This window comes from Bos mutus, chromosome 17 (assembly GCF_027580195.1).
Source record: "Bos mutus isolate GX-2022 chromosome 17, NWIPB_WYAK_1.1, whole genome shotgun sequence".
NCBI lineage: Eukaryota > Metazoa > Chordata > Mammalia > Artiodactyla > Bovidae > Bos > Bos mutus.
This window is the reverse complement of record NC_091633.1, coordinates 56,210,074-56,223,504: the sequence shown is the minus strand read 5'-3', so window position 1 is coordinate 56,223,504 and position 13,431 is coordinate 56,210,074.

The window sequence follows — 13,431 nt, the reverse complement described above, 5'->3', positions numbered from 1 at the left end:
CAGAAATGGCATTTGATTTTCTAATGGCCTAAATTAAAAATTGTTCTAGCTGTCAGCATAAAATTTCTACTTAGCTTTCATGCAAAAGAAACGCTAGTGTTAGGATCTAACTCTCAATAGATTGATTAAAGGTTAATCTTGGGTTTGCTGAAATTCGCAGGATTAAGGGGTCTAATCCTAATACGTGTGTTGCATTCCAGTGCCTCAGGATCATAAATTTAATAAAATCCAGTTAAACCTTGGTGGGTAATGAAAACAAAGATTCTGGATACAAATGGAATAAATCCAAGTCAAATGGACTTAAGCCAAATAGGAGAGTTACTGGTTCATAATGAGAATGTTCAAGATGAGGAGTGATTGGGTCCCGATGACTCTCCGCAATTGGTCAATCGTTGCTTTATGTTGCATCTTTCTCAGGCTGCTTTTCCCTATGAACAGACTTGCACACGTAGTATCTTTCATTTTGTCATTGTTGTTTAGTGGCTCAGTCACGTCTGACTTTTTTGCGACCCCATGGAAAAGCAAGAGAGTTCCAGAAAAACATCTATTTCTGCTTTATTGACTATGCCAAAGCTTTATTGACTATGCCAAAGCCTTTGACTGTGTGGATCACAATAAACTGTGGAAAATCCTTCAAGAGATAGGAATACCAGACCACCTGATCTGCCTCTTGAGAAACTTGTATGCAGGTCAGGAAGCAACAGTTAGAACTGGACATGGAACAACAGACTGGTTCCAAATAGGAAAAGGAGTTCGTCAAGGCTGTATATTGTCACCCTGTTTATTTAACTTATATGCAGAGTACATCATGAGAAACGCTGGACTGGAAGAAACACAAACTGGAATCAAGATTGCTGGGAGAAATCTCAATAACCTCAGATATGCAGATGACACCACCCTCATGGCAGAAAGTGAAGAGGAACTCAAAAGCCTCTTGATGAAAGTGAAAATGGAGAGTGAAAAAGTTGGCTTAAAGCTCAACATTCAGAAAACGAAGATCATGGCATCTGGTCCCATGACTTCATGGGAAATAGATGGGGAAACAGTGGAAACAGTGTCAGACTTTATTTTGGGGGGCTCCAAAATCACTGCAGATGGTGACTTTAGCCGTGAAATTAAAAGACGCTTACTCCTTGGAAGGAAAGTTATGACCAACCTAGATAGCATATTCAAAAGCAGAGACATTACTTTGCCAACAAAGGTTCGTCTAGTCAAGGCTATGGTTTTTCCTGTGGTCATGTATGGATGCGAGAGTTGGACTGTGAAGAAGGCTGAGCGCCAAAGAACTGATGCTTTTGAACTGTGGTGTTGGAGAAGACTCTTGAGAGTCCCTTGGACTGCAAGGAGATCCAACCAGTCCATTCTGAAGATCAGTCCTGGGATTTCTTTGGAAGGAATGATGCTAAAGCTGAAACTCCAGTACTTTGGCCACCTCATGCGAAGAGTTGACTCATTGGAAAAGACTCTGATGCTGGGAGGGATTGGGGGCAGGAGGAGAAGGGGACGCCAGAGGATGAGATGGCTGGATGGCATCACTGACTCGATGGACGTGAGCCTGAGTAAACTCCGGGAGTTGGTGATGGACAGGGAGGCCTGGCCTGCTGCGATTCATGGGGTCGCAAAGAGTCGGACACAACTGAGCGACTGATCTGATCTGATCTGATGGACTGTAATCTGCCAGGCTCCTCTGTCCAAGGAATTCTCCAGGCAAGGATACTGGAATGGGTTACCATTTCTTTCTCCAAGGGATGCTCCCGACCCAGGGATTGAACCCACGTCTCCTGCATTGCAGGCAGATTATTTACCACTGAGTCACCAGGGAAGCCCATGTTTCATTTTAGCAAGGGGAAGCGAGCAATGGAGGGTGAGATTGTTGGATGTCATCACTGTCTCAATGGACATGAGTTTGTGCAAACTCTGGGAGATGATGAAGGATAGGGAAGCCTGGCGTGTTTCAGTTCATGGGTTTGCAAAGAGTCAGGCTCAACTGAGTGACTGAACAACAACAGTTTTGTATTAAGCTTAAGTTTCCTAGTTGTTTTCTGTCTTGGAGCCATCCTCTAATGCCTTTTTCTAACATCCCCAGAAGCAAAAGTCCTTCAGATCATATGATGCTAAGAAAAAAGAATTTCTTCCATTGCCCTCAAAGGTAGAATTTTATAGTTTTCCTGAGAAGAATGAAATATCTAGTAAATCTTCATTCTTACATCTTAAAGAATGGATAATGGAAATCAGAGAGAGAAGCTTTTAGTATTTTTTTAATTATTTATTTCATGCCTGTTGACACAGTGAAAAACACTTTCTTATCTCATTTATTTTTCCCACTAACTCACTTTCAGATGTATTATTCCTTGTGTAACACTTGAGGAAGCTGAGGTTAGAGAGTTTGATGAAATAGCAGGACTGAGTTTTGACTGAGCTTTGTCCTTTGAATCCAAGTCCACTTCTACTAAGCCATGGTTGCCTAAGTTATATGATGTATACCTTTAAATAATTTTTATCAGAACTTCAGCAAAGATGTTTAACAAGAACATTAATTACAAATTTGAACCTTAAAAATGTTGTCACTGATAGCTTCAATTATTCAAGTATTTGATGAGGACCACATTTATTTCAGACACTTTGTGAATAATAAAGATGAATAACTGTTCCATGTCCTAGAAAGAATACACAATGTAATAAAAGATGCATATATAATCATCTCATATTTACTGTCATTAAATTCATACTCTCATAAGAAAGTTTGCTTCACAATAGAAAGAAGAACAAAATACATAGTAAATTGCTTATTTTACTAGTTATTCTAAAGTGAAAGGAACACATATTTGTTTTGTAAAACAGATTACAAATGTCCATCTGAACATTATTAGCACTGAGCTCATGATTTATCTTACCCAGGTTTTTCATGAAATGGTAAGATTATAAAATGTACATGGGGACCTCTCTAAAGACTCTGTGCTTCCAATGCAGGGGGCACAGGCTCAAACCCTGGTTGGAAACTAAGGTTCCATACACCATGAGGTACAACCAAACAAACAAAAAAAAATGTGTATGAAGAATCTCAACTACCAAAGACGCAACAGCAGAGAATGGTTTTCTAAATATATGGAAAAGAAGTAATGCAGAACATATCCTTTGTAGAAGATGGAATGTAAAGATCAGGCATGCCTAGAATCTATCATTTTCCCAAATCAACTAACTTGGCATTCTGAGGCAGCAAAAATGTCCACTAATGAATTCTTAAGAAGCTAGACAGAAAAAGAGGCTCTAAAATGACAGAGCTAGTAGACTGTAATGGGGAAGAGAGGCAGACAGGAGGGACTTAGAAACGAGTTTTCTTAAAATTCAAACTGTGTTTATTTAAAATGTCAGAACTGGGGCAAATTCTACTGAAAGGCACTGAGATAAGAACAAAGCAATCTAGGACATCTTGATCCAGAGTTCTTCAGGCTTTTAAATTATCTGTGAGAACAATAGCTTGAAGGAAAATTGGAAGGGAAAAAAACAAAACAATCAGTCAGAGACGAGACAACTTCAGCAAGGATGATGAAGAAAGGGTCAAGAAAAGAAAAAAAATCCCAAAGGAAAGGAAAAGCATCTCAATCAAAAGTCATAGGATGGATAAACCTAGGATTTACAACAGAAAGAATAAAGATTTTCCATAAACCAAAAGTAGACCGAAGGCAATGGCTCAACCTGAGGCCAGAACAGTGGAGAATGGGAAGCCTGTTCAAAGTACCACTGAGACCTTTGTGCTTTGAAGACATCACACAAAAGGTCTGGGGAGAAATGGCAAGAGCTAGAGTGGTGATGGAAGTATCTAGAAAGGATTGTTTCATGACTTAAATCTGTGTAAAAGAACCAAGCAATGTAGGGTTCAACTCCTTTTAGCTGGTCCCGAGTTCTCTGCAGTATTAAAGCAAAAATGTGCACTTGAACATTGAAACAGATGCTAGGAATGGATGGGAAAGAAATAGCAGATACAGAAGATGATTCAACAGGTATTTTTGAACGTTATTGATGGTGTGAACGTGATACGCACTCAGTAGGAAACCATACTTAAAATTATGAATGCTGTACGTTCCCTGGTCTAGCGTCACATGGTACAATACTATGATACCTTCTCAAGGTGCCGGCAGAGGCAGTCTCAGCTTCCAGTCAACCGCACGATCATAAGGGGAAACTACCGACATACTTACCACCATTCTGCACCCAGACAGCCATTTTGTTACTCACTCTCAGTACCGTATTCAATAAATTACATGAGGTATTCAACATGAAATTAAAAGACGCTTACTCCTTGGAAGGGAAGTTATGACCAACCTAGATAGCATATTCAAAAGCAGAGACATTACTTTGCCAACGAAGGTTCGTCTAGTCAAGGCTATGGTTTTTCCAGTGGTCATGTATGGATGTGAGAGTTGGACTGTGAAGAAGGCTGAGCGCCGAAGAATTGATGCTTTTGAACTGTGGTGTTGGAGAAGACTCTTGAGAGTCCCTTGGACTGCAAGAAGATCCAACCAGTCCATTCTAAAGGAGATCAGCCCTGGGTGTTCTTTGGAAGGAATGATGCTAAAGCTGAAACTCCAGTACTTTGGCCACCTCATGCGAAGAGTTGACTCATTGGAAAAGACTCTGATGCTGCGAGGGATTGGGGGCAGGAGGAGAAGGGGACGACAGAGGATGAGATGACTGGATGGCATCACTGACTCAATGGACTTGAATCTGAGTGAACTCCGGGAGTTGGTGATGGACAGGCAGGCCTGGCATGCTGCGATTCATGGGGTCACAAAGAGTCAGACACGACTGAGCGACTGATCTGATCTGATTCAACATTTTATAGTAAAACTGGGTTTGTGTTAGAGGATTTTGTCCCATTGTAGGCTAACTAACATAAGTGTTCTGAGCCCGTTTAAGGAGAGTAAGGCTAAGCTCCTATGCTAAATTAGGCACTGATAAATGCACTTGATGATATTTTTGACTTACGATGGGTTTATTGGGACATAACCCCACCTTAAGTCAAGGAAGATCTGTAGCTGGTATTAGAGACAAGAGAACGGAAGCTCAGTGATTAGGTGAAGACAGTCCTCTGTATCATCTCAGAATTAGTAAGAGAGAAATCCCACTCTTGAAATGCAGACAGCTGTGAGGTGAGCCAGCGTATGGCAGCCCAGACAACATGATGCTTTGTGGCCAATTTAAAAATCAATACAAAAACACTACTGTATATAAGATAGATAACCTATAAGGATGGACTGTATAGCTCAGGAAACTCTATATTCTGTGACAATCTATATGAGAAAGGAATGAATATATGTATATATATAACAGAATCACTTGGCTGTACCCCTGAAACTAACAACACTGTAAATCAACTATAATAAAATTAAAAAATTTTTTCAGTGTAAAAAAAAAAAAATAAAGGACAGGAGAGAAGATGGAGAAAGGAAAGACAGGAAAAGAGAGAGAAGAATATATTGGGGAGGGGAGGGGAGAGTGCCAGAGCATTTGCGTCAGACATGCAGCACCTCAATCTTTACTTCTGCCCACTTCCTCCTCTAAGTCCTAGGTTGGCTATGGTAAATTGTTCAATTTGGTGAAGTGGTCTATGTCTGAGGGAGGTAAGGACAGTCCAAACAAAATTCTTGAAAAAAGCAAGATGCAAAGACCTTGCCTTTAATTCATTCTTATCACCTTCCCTCCTCCCAATAGTAGTATTTTATTCTTAGAGTGAATTAGCAAGTGACCAGCAAGAAGAACATTAATTAGAAGTTAATTTTTCCTAAACACAAAACAAGTAGCTTTGGACAGGAGCATGCATTGAAATGGGCTTTCCTAGCGGCTCAGGGGTAAAGAATCCACCTGCCAATGAAGGAGATGCAGCTGTTAATTCCTGGATTGGGAAGATCCCCTGGGGAAAGAAATGGCAACCCACTCCAGTATTCTTGCCTGGGAAATCCAATGGACAGAGGAGCCTGGAGGGCTACAGTTCTATGAATTGCCAGAGTCGGATATGACTTAGAATTAAACAACAGTGCACTGAAACAAGAACCAGGCACTATTTCGCATGGAAGAACGTGAGTATATTTTTGCATTAAATCTGATTAAACAAATAAATCAAATGGCCCATATCCCATAACTGCTATTGTCTCAGAAGAGTCACCTTAGGAAAAATATAAACCAAGAAGTAGTAGATATATTCTGCTGCCTGCCCCACACATCTTGGTAAATTCTTCCCATAATAGACAGAGTAACTGTACTCAGGACCCTCCAGCCTTCACTAGCCATGCTTCACTAGCCAGGAATAACTGGTCGAGCCATTTGACTTTCTGCCATGAGGATTTTACCTCATTTCAGAGTACTTAAAATTCCAGCTAATTTCAGCTAATTTCAGATATTAGCAGAGTCTCTAGTCCAGGGTCCAAAAATACACAGGAGTTCTGTCACCACCTTCTTTTCCAACACCATTACAGACAAGACTAATTATGGCAGGATCCTTTTGCCCTCAACACTGCTTTAGCTTCCTGTTTTTCTTAAAAAGACTGAATCCTCTTGGCAGCTGGCATCAAGTCATGTGAGCCAGTTCTTGAGCCTTCATAGCCCTTCATCATGAGTGAAGTCTGTGGTAGATGTTGAAAGGGAAGAGGCTCATCCAACAGGACCAAGAAAACAGGACTGGACAGAGGAACCAAGTTGCTCAAGGTCATGGTCTATGGAGTTCACACCCAAGTCAAGTCTTTGGCTGGGTTCCACAGCCTCTTCTTCTTCTTTTTTTTTTTTTTAAGATTTTTTAATGTGGATCATTTTTAAAGTCTTCATTGAATTTGTCACAATATTGGTTCTGTTTTATGTTTTGGGGCCATGAGGTATGTGGGGTCTTAGCTTCCCAACCAGGGGTTGACCCCACACTGCCTGCATTGAAAGGCAAAGTCTTAACCACTGGGCATCCAGGGAAGTCCCATAGGTCCCACAGCCTCTGCTCCTTCCACTCCCCTCCTCTGCACTTCCCCTTTCCCATGGAAATACAGAAAATTACACAGTGCTCTGAAAATCCTTCCACAAAAAGTAGCATGGTGAGAACTCCTTGGCAGTTCAGTGGTTAGGACTCCAAGTCCTAACCAAGATCATAGTCTCCCTGCCAAGGACCTGGGTTCAATCCCTGGTCTGGTTAACTAAGATCGCATAAGCCCTGGGCCAAAAACACAAAAGTGACTTTATGCTTACCTCAACTCTATCTCTAGATACTGTAGTGGAATAGATAAGATAAAATAGATTTGTTGGAAAACAAGGCCAGAAGAGGAAAGGACAAATGCCAGGGGTCTGTTTGGAAACAGGACAAATCTTTTTTTTTTTTTTTTTTTTGAGTTAACAGAGTAAGTCAGGTGGATAACAATATTGAGTAATATTCTTACACACAAAAGTACCCAAAAGTTCCAACAAGGTGAACAAGCCAATTACTGAGCCACAATTCATCAGTTTCTACTACAAAGCATCCCCTAGCTTTAGAATTTCTCAAGTAAAGCACTGGTCCATGCCTGAACAGTCAGGAATCTGCCAGTTCCTAGGGGAATAAAAATCCCTAGGACACAGATATTTGTATATGCTTCAAACTTGAGTTTGAATAACCCTCCCCCCAAAATAAAACACATAAAACAGATTTCTGAGGATAAACTACTTCTCCTTATTTTTTAATATATGAATATATATATGTATATATGATGAGATGGCCGGATGGCATCACCGACTCAATGGACGTGAGTTTGAGTGAACTCCAGGAGTTGGTGATGGACAGGGAGGCCTGGCGTGCTGCAGTTCATGGGGTTGCAGAGTCAGACATGAGTGAGCGACTGGACTTAACTGAACTGATACTATGTATATATGCCTATTATACCCATATATATCTGATATATTAATAAAATTTGTGTTTTCTCACAAAGTATAGAAAGAATCCTCACAAAGTATAGAATTCTTTCTATACTTTGTACTGCTTGGTTAATATAGGCAGTCCTTATTTTACAGTAATGATTACACAAATTTTAAATTACCATGGTTTAGTTAAACAACAGTCTTCCAACCCCATAGTTCAAATTTTAGTTACCGTGATGCAGTAAATGTGAATAATTGAATAAAGTAAACTCTTCAGCCCTAGTTCTTTTAGTCATGTGTGTGTTCAGTCGCTCAGTTGTGTCCAACTCTTTGCAACTCCATGAACTGTAGCCCACCAGGCTCCTCTGTCCATAGGATTTTCCAGCATCACTAAATAGATGCATATCTTGGTCAGTGACCAGTCTCTATTCTTTTCCAGGCATGTTGGTGAGTGGTCCTCACATCTGTTACTCAGTCACGCCAAGTCAGGAACCTGTGAGGCTGTGCTGCCTCCTCGTCTCCCATTTTACACAAACGGACAATCAAAAGAGGAGAGTGACCAACAGATGAAAGCACAGAAAGTGCTAAGACTGAAAAGGGATTTGGCTGTGATTAGAAGATGGGGGTGTTGACATGGGAATGTTGACACCTCTGTTGTTTCAGAGACTCCAGCCATGCAACAAAGGAACTTAGTGGAGGTGACCTTAGAGATGCTAAAGGGGAAAGTGGCTGTGACAAAGAGCTGTGACACTGGCAGAAAAATTCCCATGAAGGGGATTCTAGGGGGTATTTTATGACACTGAAAGCACTGAAGAGAAAATCTTGGAAGCTGATCTATACTTAGAAAGGGCATGACAAGTTACCAAGTTGCTCTCTCCATACCGTAAGTTATAAGAAGTTGGAACTGGCATATGCTGCTGCTGCTAAGTCACTTCAGTCATGTCCGACTCTGTGTGACCCCATAGGCGGCAGCCCACCAGGCTCCCCCGGCCCTGGGATCCTCCAGGCAAGAACACTGGAGTGGGTTGCCATTTCCTTCTCCAATGCATGAAAGTGAAAAGTGAAAGTGAAGTCGCTCAGTCGTGTCCAACTCTATGAGACCCCATGGACTGCAGCCCACCAAGCTCCTCCATCCATGGGAGTTTCCAGGCAAGAGTACTGGAGTGGGGTGCCATTGCCTTCTCTGGAATTGGCATATACATACCGCTATAAACAAAATAGATAACCAAAAAGGGTCTACCATATACCACACGGAACTCTACTCAGTATTCTGTAATAACTTAAATGGGGAAAGAATCTGAAAAAGAATATATATGTATAACTGAATCCCCGTGCTGTACACCTGAAACTAACACAACATTGTAAATCAACTATACATCATTGTTAAAAAAATTTAAGTTCTAGGATGAGAAGGAAAAAGCAAGTACTATTCAAAATACTCTGGATAAGTCTTTGCAAAGAAATGTAACATTTAATTCTCAATGTCATAGTGTTTTAATTTTCAGTGTACTAATATTAGTACTACTGTTTTTTTTTTCCATTTCCTGATATATTTATATAAGCGACATAAGGGAGTCCTTCATTTTTGACAAAAATGGTCAAGGATCATGGAGCAATCATGATTTTTCCTTTTGATTATTAAGATCATTTTCACAATTTCCACATGCATCACCATTTAATAGTCCACACCTCTGGACAATGAAAACCAGTATATACAAATCTGATGGTTGTGCCACATTCACCATAAGTTGCACTAATTTCTCAGAAAGAAGTGGAAAATATTTACGTGTTTTTCTGGACTAAAGAAAAAGTTATAATAGTCTTCAATAAGTTTTCTTGATATGGAAACTCAATAAGCCATTTAAGTTCATTAATTCGCCCTTACTGTCTCTTCTACTGTCTGTAACATCTCTCTAAGCGCCCAGAAAAAATCTGCAAAAAAGTTGAGTGCACCTATATATGTCTAGAAATATGTGTTTTATTATGTTTTAGTTGATAATGTAAAACTTTCTGATGTCTACCATTTAGGGATGGACGGTTGGATTTGAAATGCTTTAAGATATATAATTTTATTACTTTCTTATATGGAAAGTAATCTGAAAATATTGGAAACAGTGGCTAAGTAGAGTTCCTTTGCAAAAATATTTTGATAACATTTTTATTAACATACAACTAGAATATCTGAAGTTATAGCTCCTTTAAGAGAGTTAAAACATCTGCTCCAATCAGATTTTAAAATGTTAATTAGCTTAATTATACTCTTGGTTTTCAGTAAAGTGACAAAATCAGAGTTCTATAAAAACAAACAAACAAAAAACTCCACAAATTTTTGAGTCTGAAATTTAGGTTTACCATTTCTACTTAATCATTAGCACTTGTCCTTGATTCATATCTGTTTTCAACAGAAACAAAAATTCTAATTTTCCAAACAAAATATAGGAAAGCAATGCTTATTTCAGGGTTGGCATTGTTACAGGTAAATTATACTGCAGCAGGCTTCATAAACCCCTACAGAACTTTGTGAGTCGTTATGTTTGCGTTCCTCCTTGAAGCAAAAATAAAGAACCTTTTTTTAGTTATTAAGGATTCTTTGAAGCATCAGAAACAGATTTAGACATGTCAACCTCAGAGCCATGTGCTGGCCACACCCAACCATGTCAATCCTGAAAAAAGAATGGGCAAACTGTCTCTATAAACTGTTAACTTTTCTCACTGCTGGGGAAAATCCAAACCTTCTCTAAGCAAATCCCCTTACTTTAATTGTAGTAGGTAGGGATTTCCAGAGCTGTGACTAGTGGGAAAAGACACAGGACTTGATGATGGAAATGGGACTTCAGACTCTGTTGCTTTCACTTCCTCCTCTGTGACCTTTTCTCAGGCACGAAGCTGACTTCCTACTCTCCCTTCCTTCTCCTGCTCCTGCACCTCACATATACACAAAACTATCTCACAAAACCTACACTCTGGTTTAGCTTCCTTATTTGTAAAATGGCAGAAAAGCGAAATGGGGACTATTCCCCTGATTATCCAAATTTTAATATGTATTTCATTGCATTTTGTATAATGTTTTTATATAATAAAAATTATATTAAAATTGGTTTTAAAAGTGCAGTTTGGAATTATATGTCCAAGAAGAAAAGAAAATTCAAAATAATGTAATGATGTTTATATGAAATGTTAAGTAGAAGGTGGATAGTATGTTTTAAGCTATTGGAAAAATCAAACTCTACATAGATTTAAAAAAAGGGGGGCACGGTTTGAAATGAACAATAAATGAAAACAAGTGGGTAAGACATTGGCTAGAAATAAGAGCATTCACAAGCATGTCATATCATGATTCCAAAAAGAAGTGTCAAAAGCATGCTATGGTTTTAGCATGCTAAAAACAATGGCATTCCTTTAGTGGGAAAAAAAGGGTATAGAATGGAAAAGAAGGAAAGGGTTTGTTGGTCTCAGCAGGAGATGTTGAAGTAACATCCTTAGAAGCAGAAGCTGAAGGGTAAAAAATAGAAGATAAGATTAAGATGGTATCAGCGAAAACAACTCCTAACCCAATAACTTAAAAGACTGAGGAAGGAACTTTATAAGAAACATAATGACATCAATTATTTCTCTAAGTTTCCATCTTTAATATGCATTTTAAGTATACTTCCTTAAATGAAACCTAATCCAACAGGAAACAAAGCACCAAAGCTTCTGATGAATTAGCGGCAATTTCTGGCATTCTTTGACTTGTCAAAACATCACCCCTGGCCTCTGCCTTGGTTTTCACATGATGTTCTCCCTGTGCATGTGTCTGTGGGAACATTCCCCATTTTTCTAAGGACACCAGTCATGTTGGACTAGAGCCCAACCTAATGACCTCGTCTGAACTAATTACATCTGCAATGACCCGATTTCCAAATAAGGTGACATTCTGAGGTGCTGGGGGGTTAGAACTTCAACATGTGAGTCTGGGGGATTCAATTCAAGACCAAACACAGTGAGAGAATCCATCCCTCCCTAGCCATTGCTAGAGGTTCTCAAAGCAGCTACTTAACTCAATTATTCTGAGGAGGAAAACAAAACGAGGTAACAAGCACAAGTCTTCTGTGACTGTGGTTGTATGTGTACCAACTACCTGTGGATCAGCTTGGAGGCAGAGAGCTGACACCTCATTCTAAAGCAGCACCACTGAGAGTTTGGGCAGGTGGTTCTTTCTGCAGGGCCTGTCCCGTGTACTGTAGGACTTAACAACACCCCTGTCTTGACCTCCTGGATACCAGTAGCACTGACTCTCTCCCAGTGGGACGGCCAAAAATGTCACCAGACATCTCCAGTATTCCCTGGGAGGCAAAATATCAAGCTTTTGAGAATCATGTCCAAAGGGAAGATGACATGGTTCTCAAAAGTATATACATTATCATGTGCAAAATAGTTAGTAGGAAGTTACTAAATAACACAGGGAGCCCAGCCAGGCTATCTGTGATGACCTAGAGGGGTTGGGAGGCGGGGACTGAGGTTCAAGGGGAAAGGGAGATACATATATATATATATATATATATATATACACACATAATTATCGCTGATTCATGTTTTTGTCTGACGTGACAGGAACCAACACAGAAATGTAAAACATTTTTCCACCAATTAAAAAACAAGAAAAACCAGTTGACTGTGGTTTTAAAGAGCTTTGGTTTGGGAACCAAATTAAACATAAGGCTAAAGCTAAATGTTAGAGGTACATGTCCAGTTAAGGTTTATAAAGAAAGAAGGATAAGGATTACACTACTTTGTAATGGAAAAACTTGAGAGAGTTTATGAAGCCAGATATTTTGCATGAACCTTTGCATGGTTAACTTTCATATAAGATGTATTTGTTGTCTAAAAATTGTGTCTCTTTACACTTGTGCATCAGTGAACATATTTTAATCATTGCAGAAAATAGTTTTCTTGGGCTGACATTTGTTTGGATTAGTTAATACCTATGTTGAAACTATTGAATATTAAGATATTATTAACTATCTTAATATTGTATATTTGTGTGTACACGTGTGTATTTTTAACATTATGTCTTAATCTAGAATTCAGTGAAGAAATCCCATTACTGAAACTAAGTGTCCTTTTGTAACACAACATTAGTAAATATATTTAGAAGGGGAAAGAGCAATCCAAATGAATTCCAGTAAAGAATAATTAAACAAACCCACACCCTCTCAAGGAGTAACAAACATTATAACTTTGTGTATATTCTATAGGACCACAATGTGTGTGATGGAATTCAAGTAGCAAAAGAGAATATATAACAGAATCCCTTTCAAAGTAGATCCACAGTGGGAGAAAATCTACAATAACATGAGAAAATCTACAAAACTTCTCGAGGGATGGAATAATGGCTGACTTGCCACTTTCACGTCCCAGATTTCACAGTGTTTTAGCAGTTAATTTTTAAGTCTATGTTGCTTTTGAAATCAAGGAAAAAAAGTTAACAAAAAAACCTCATGGTTGTACCGTCCTTACACAAACAGAAGTCATCACTAGCTTTGGGAAGGTCCCAGGAGATCCAGTGCTACGGAAGAAAGGTCA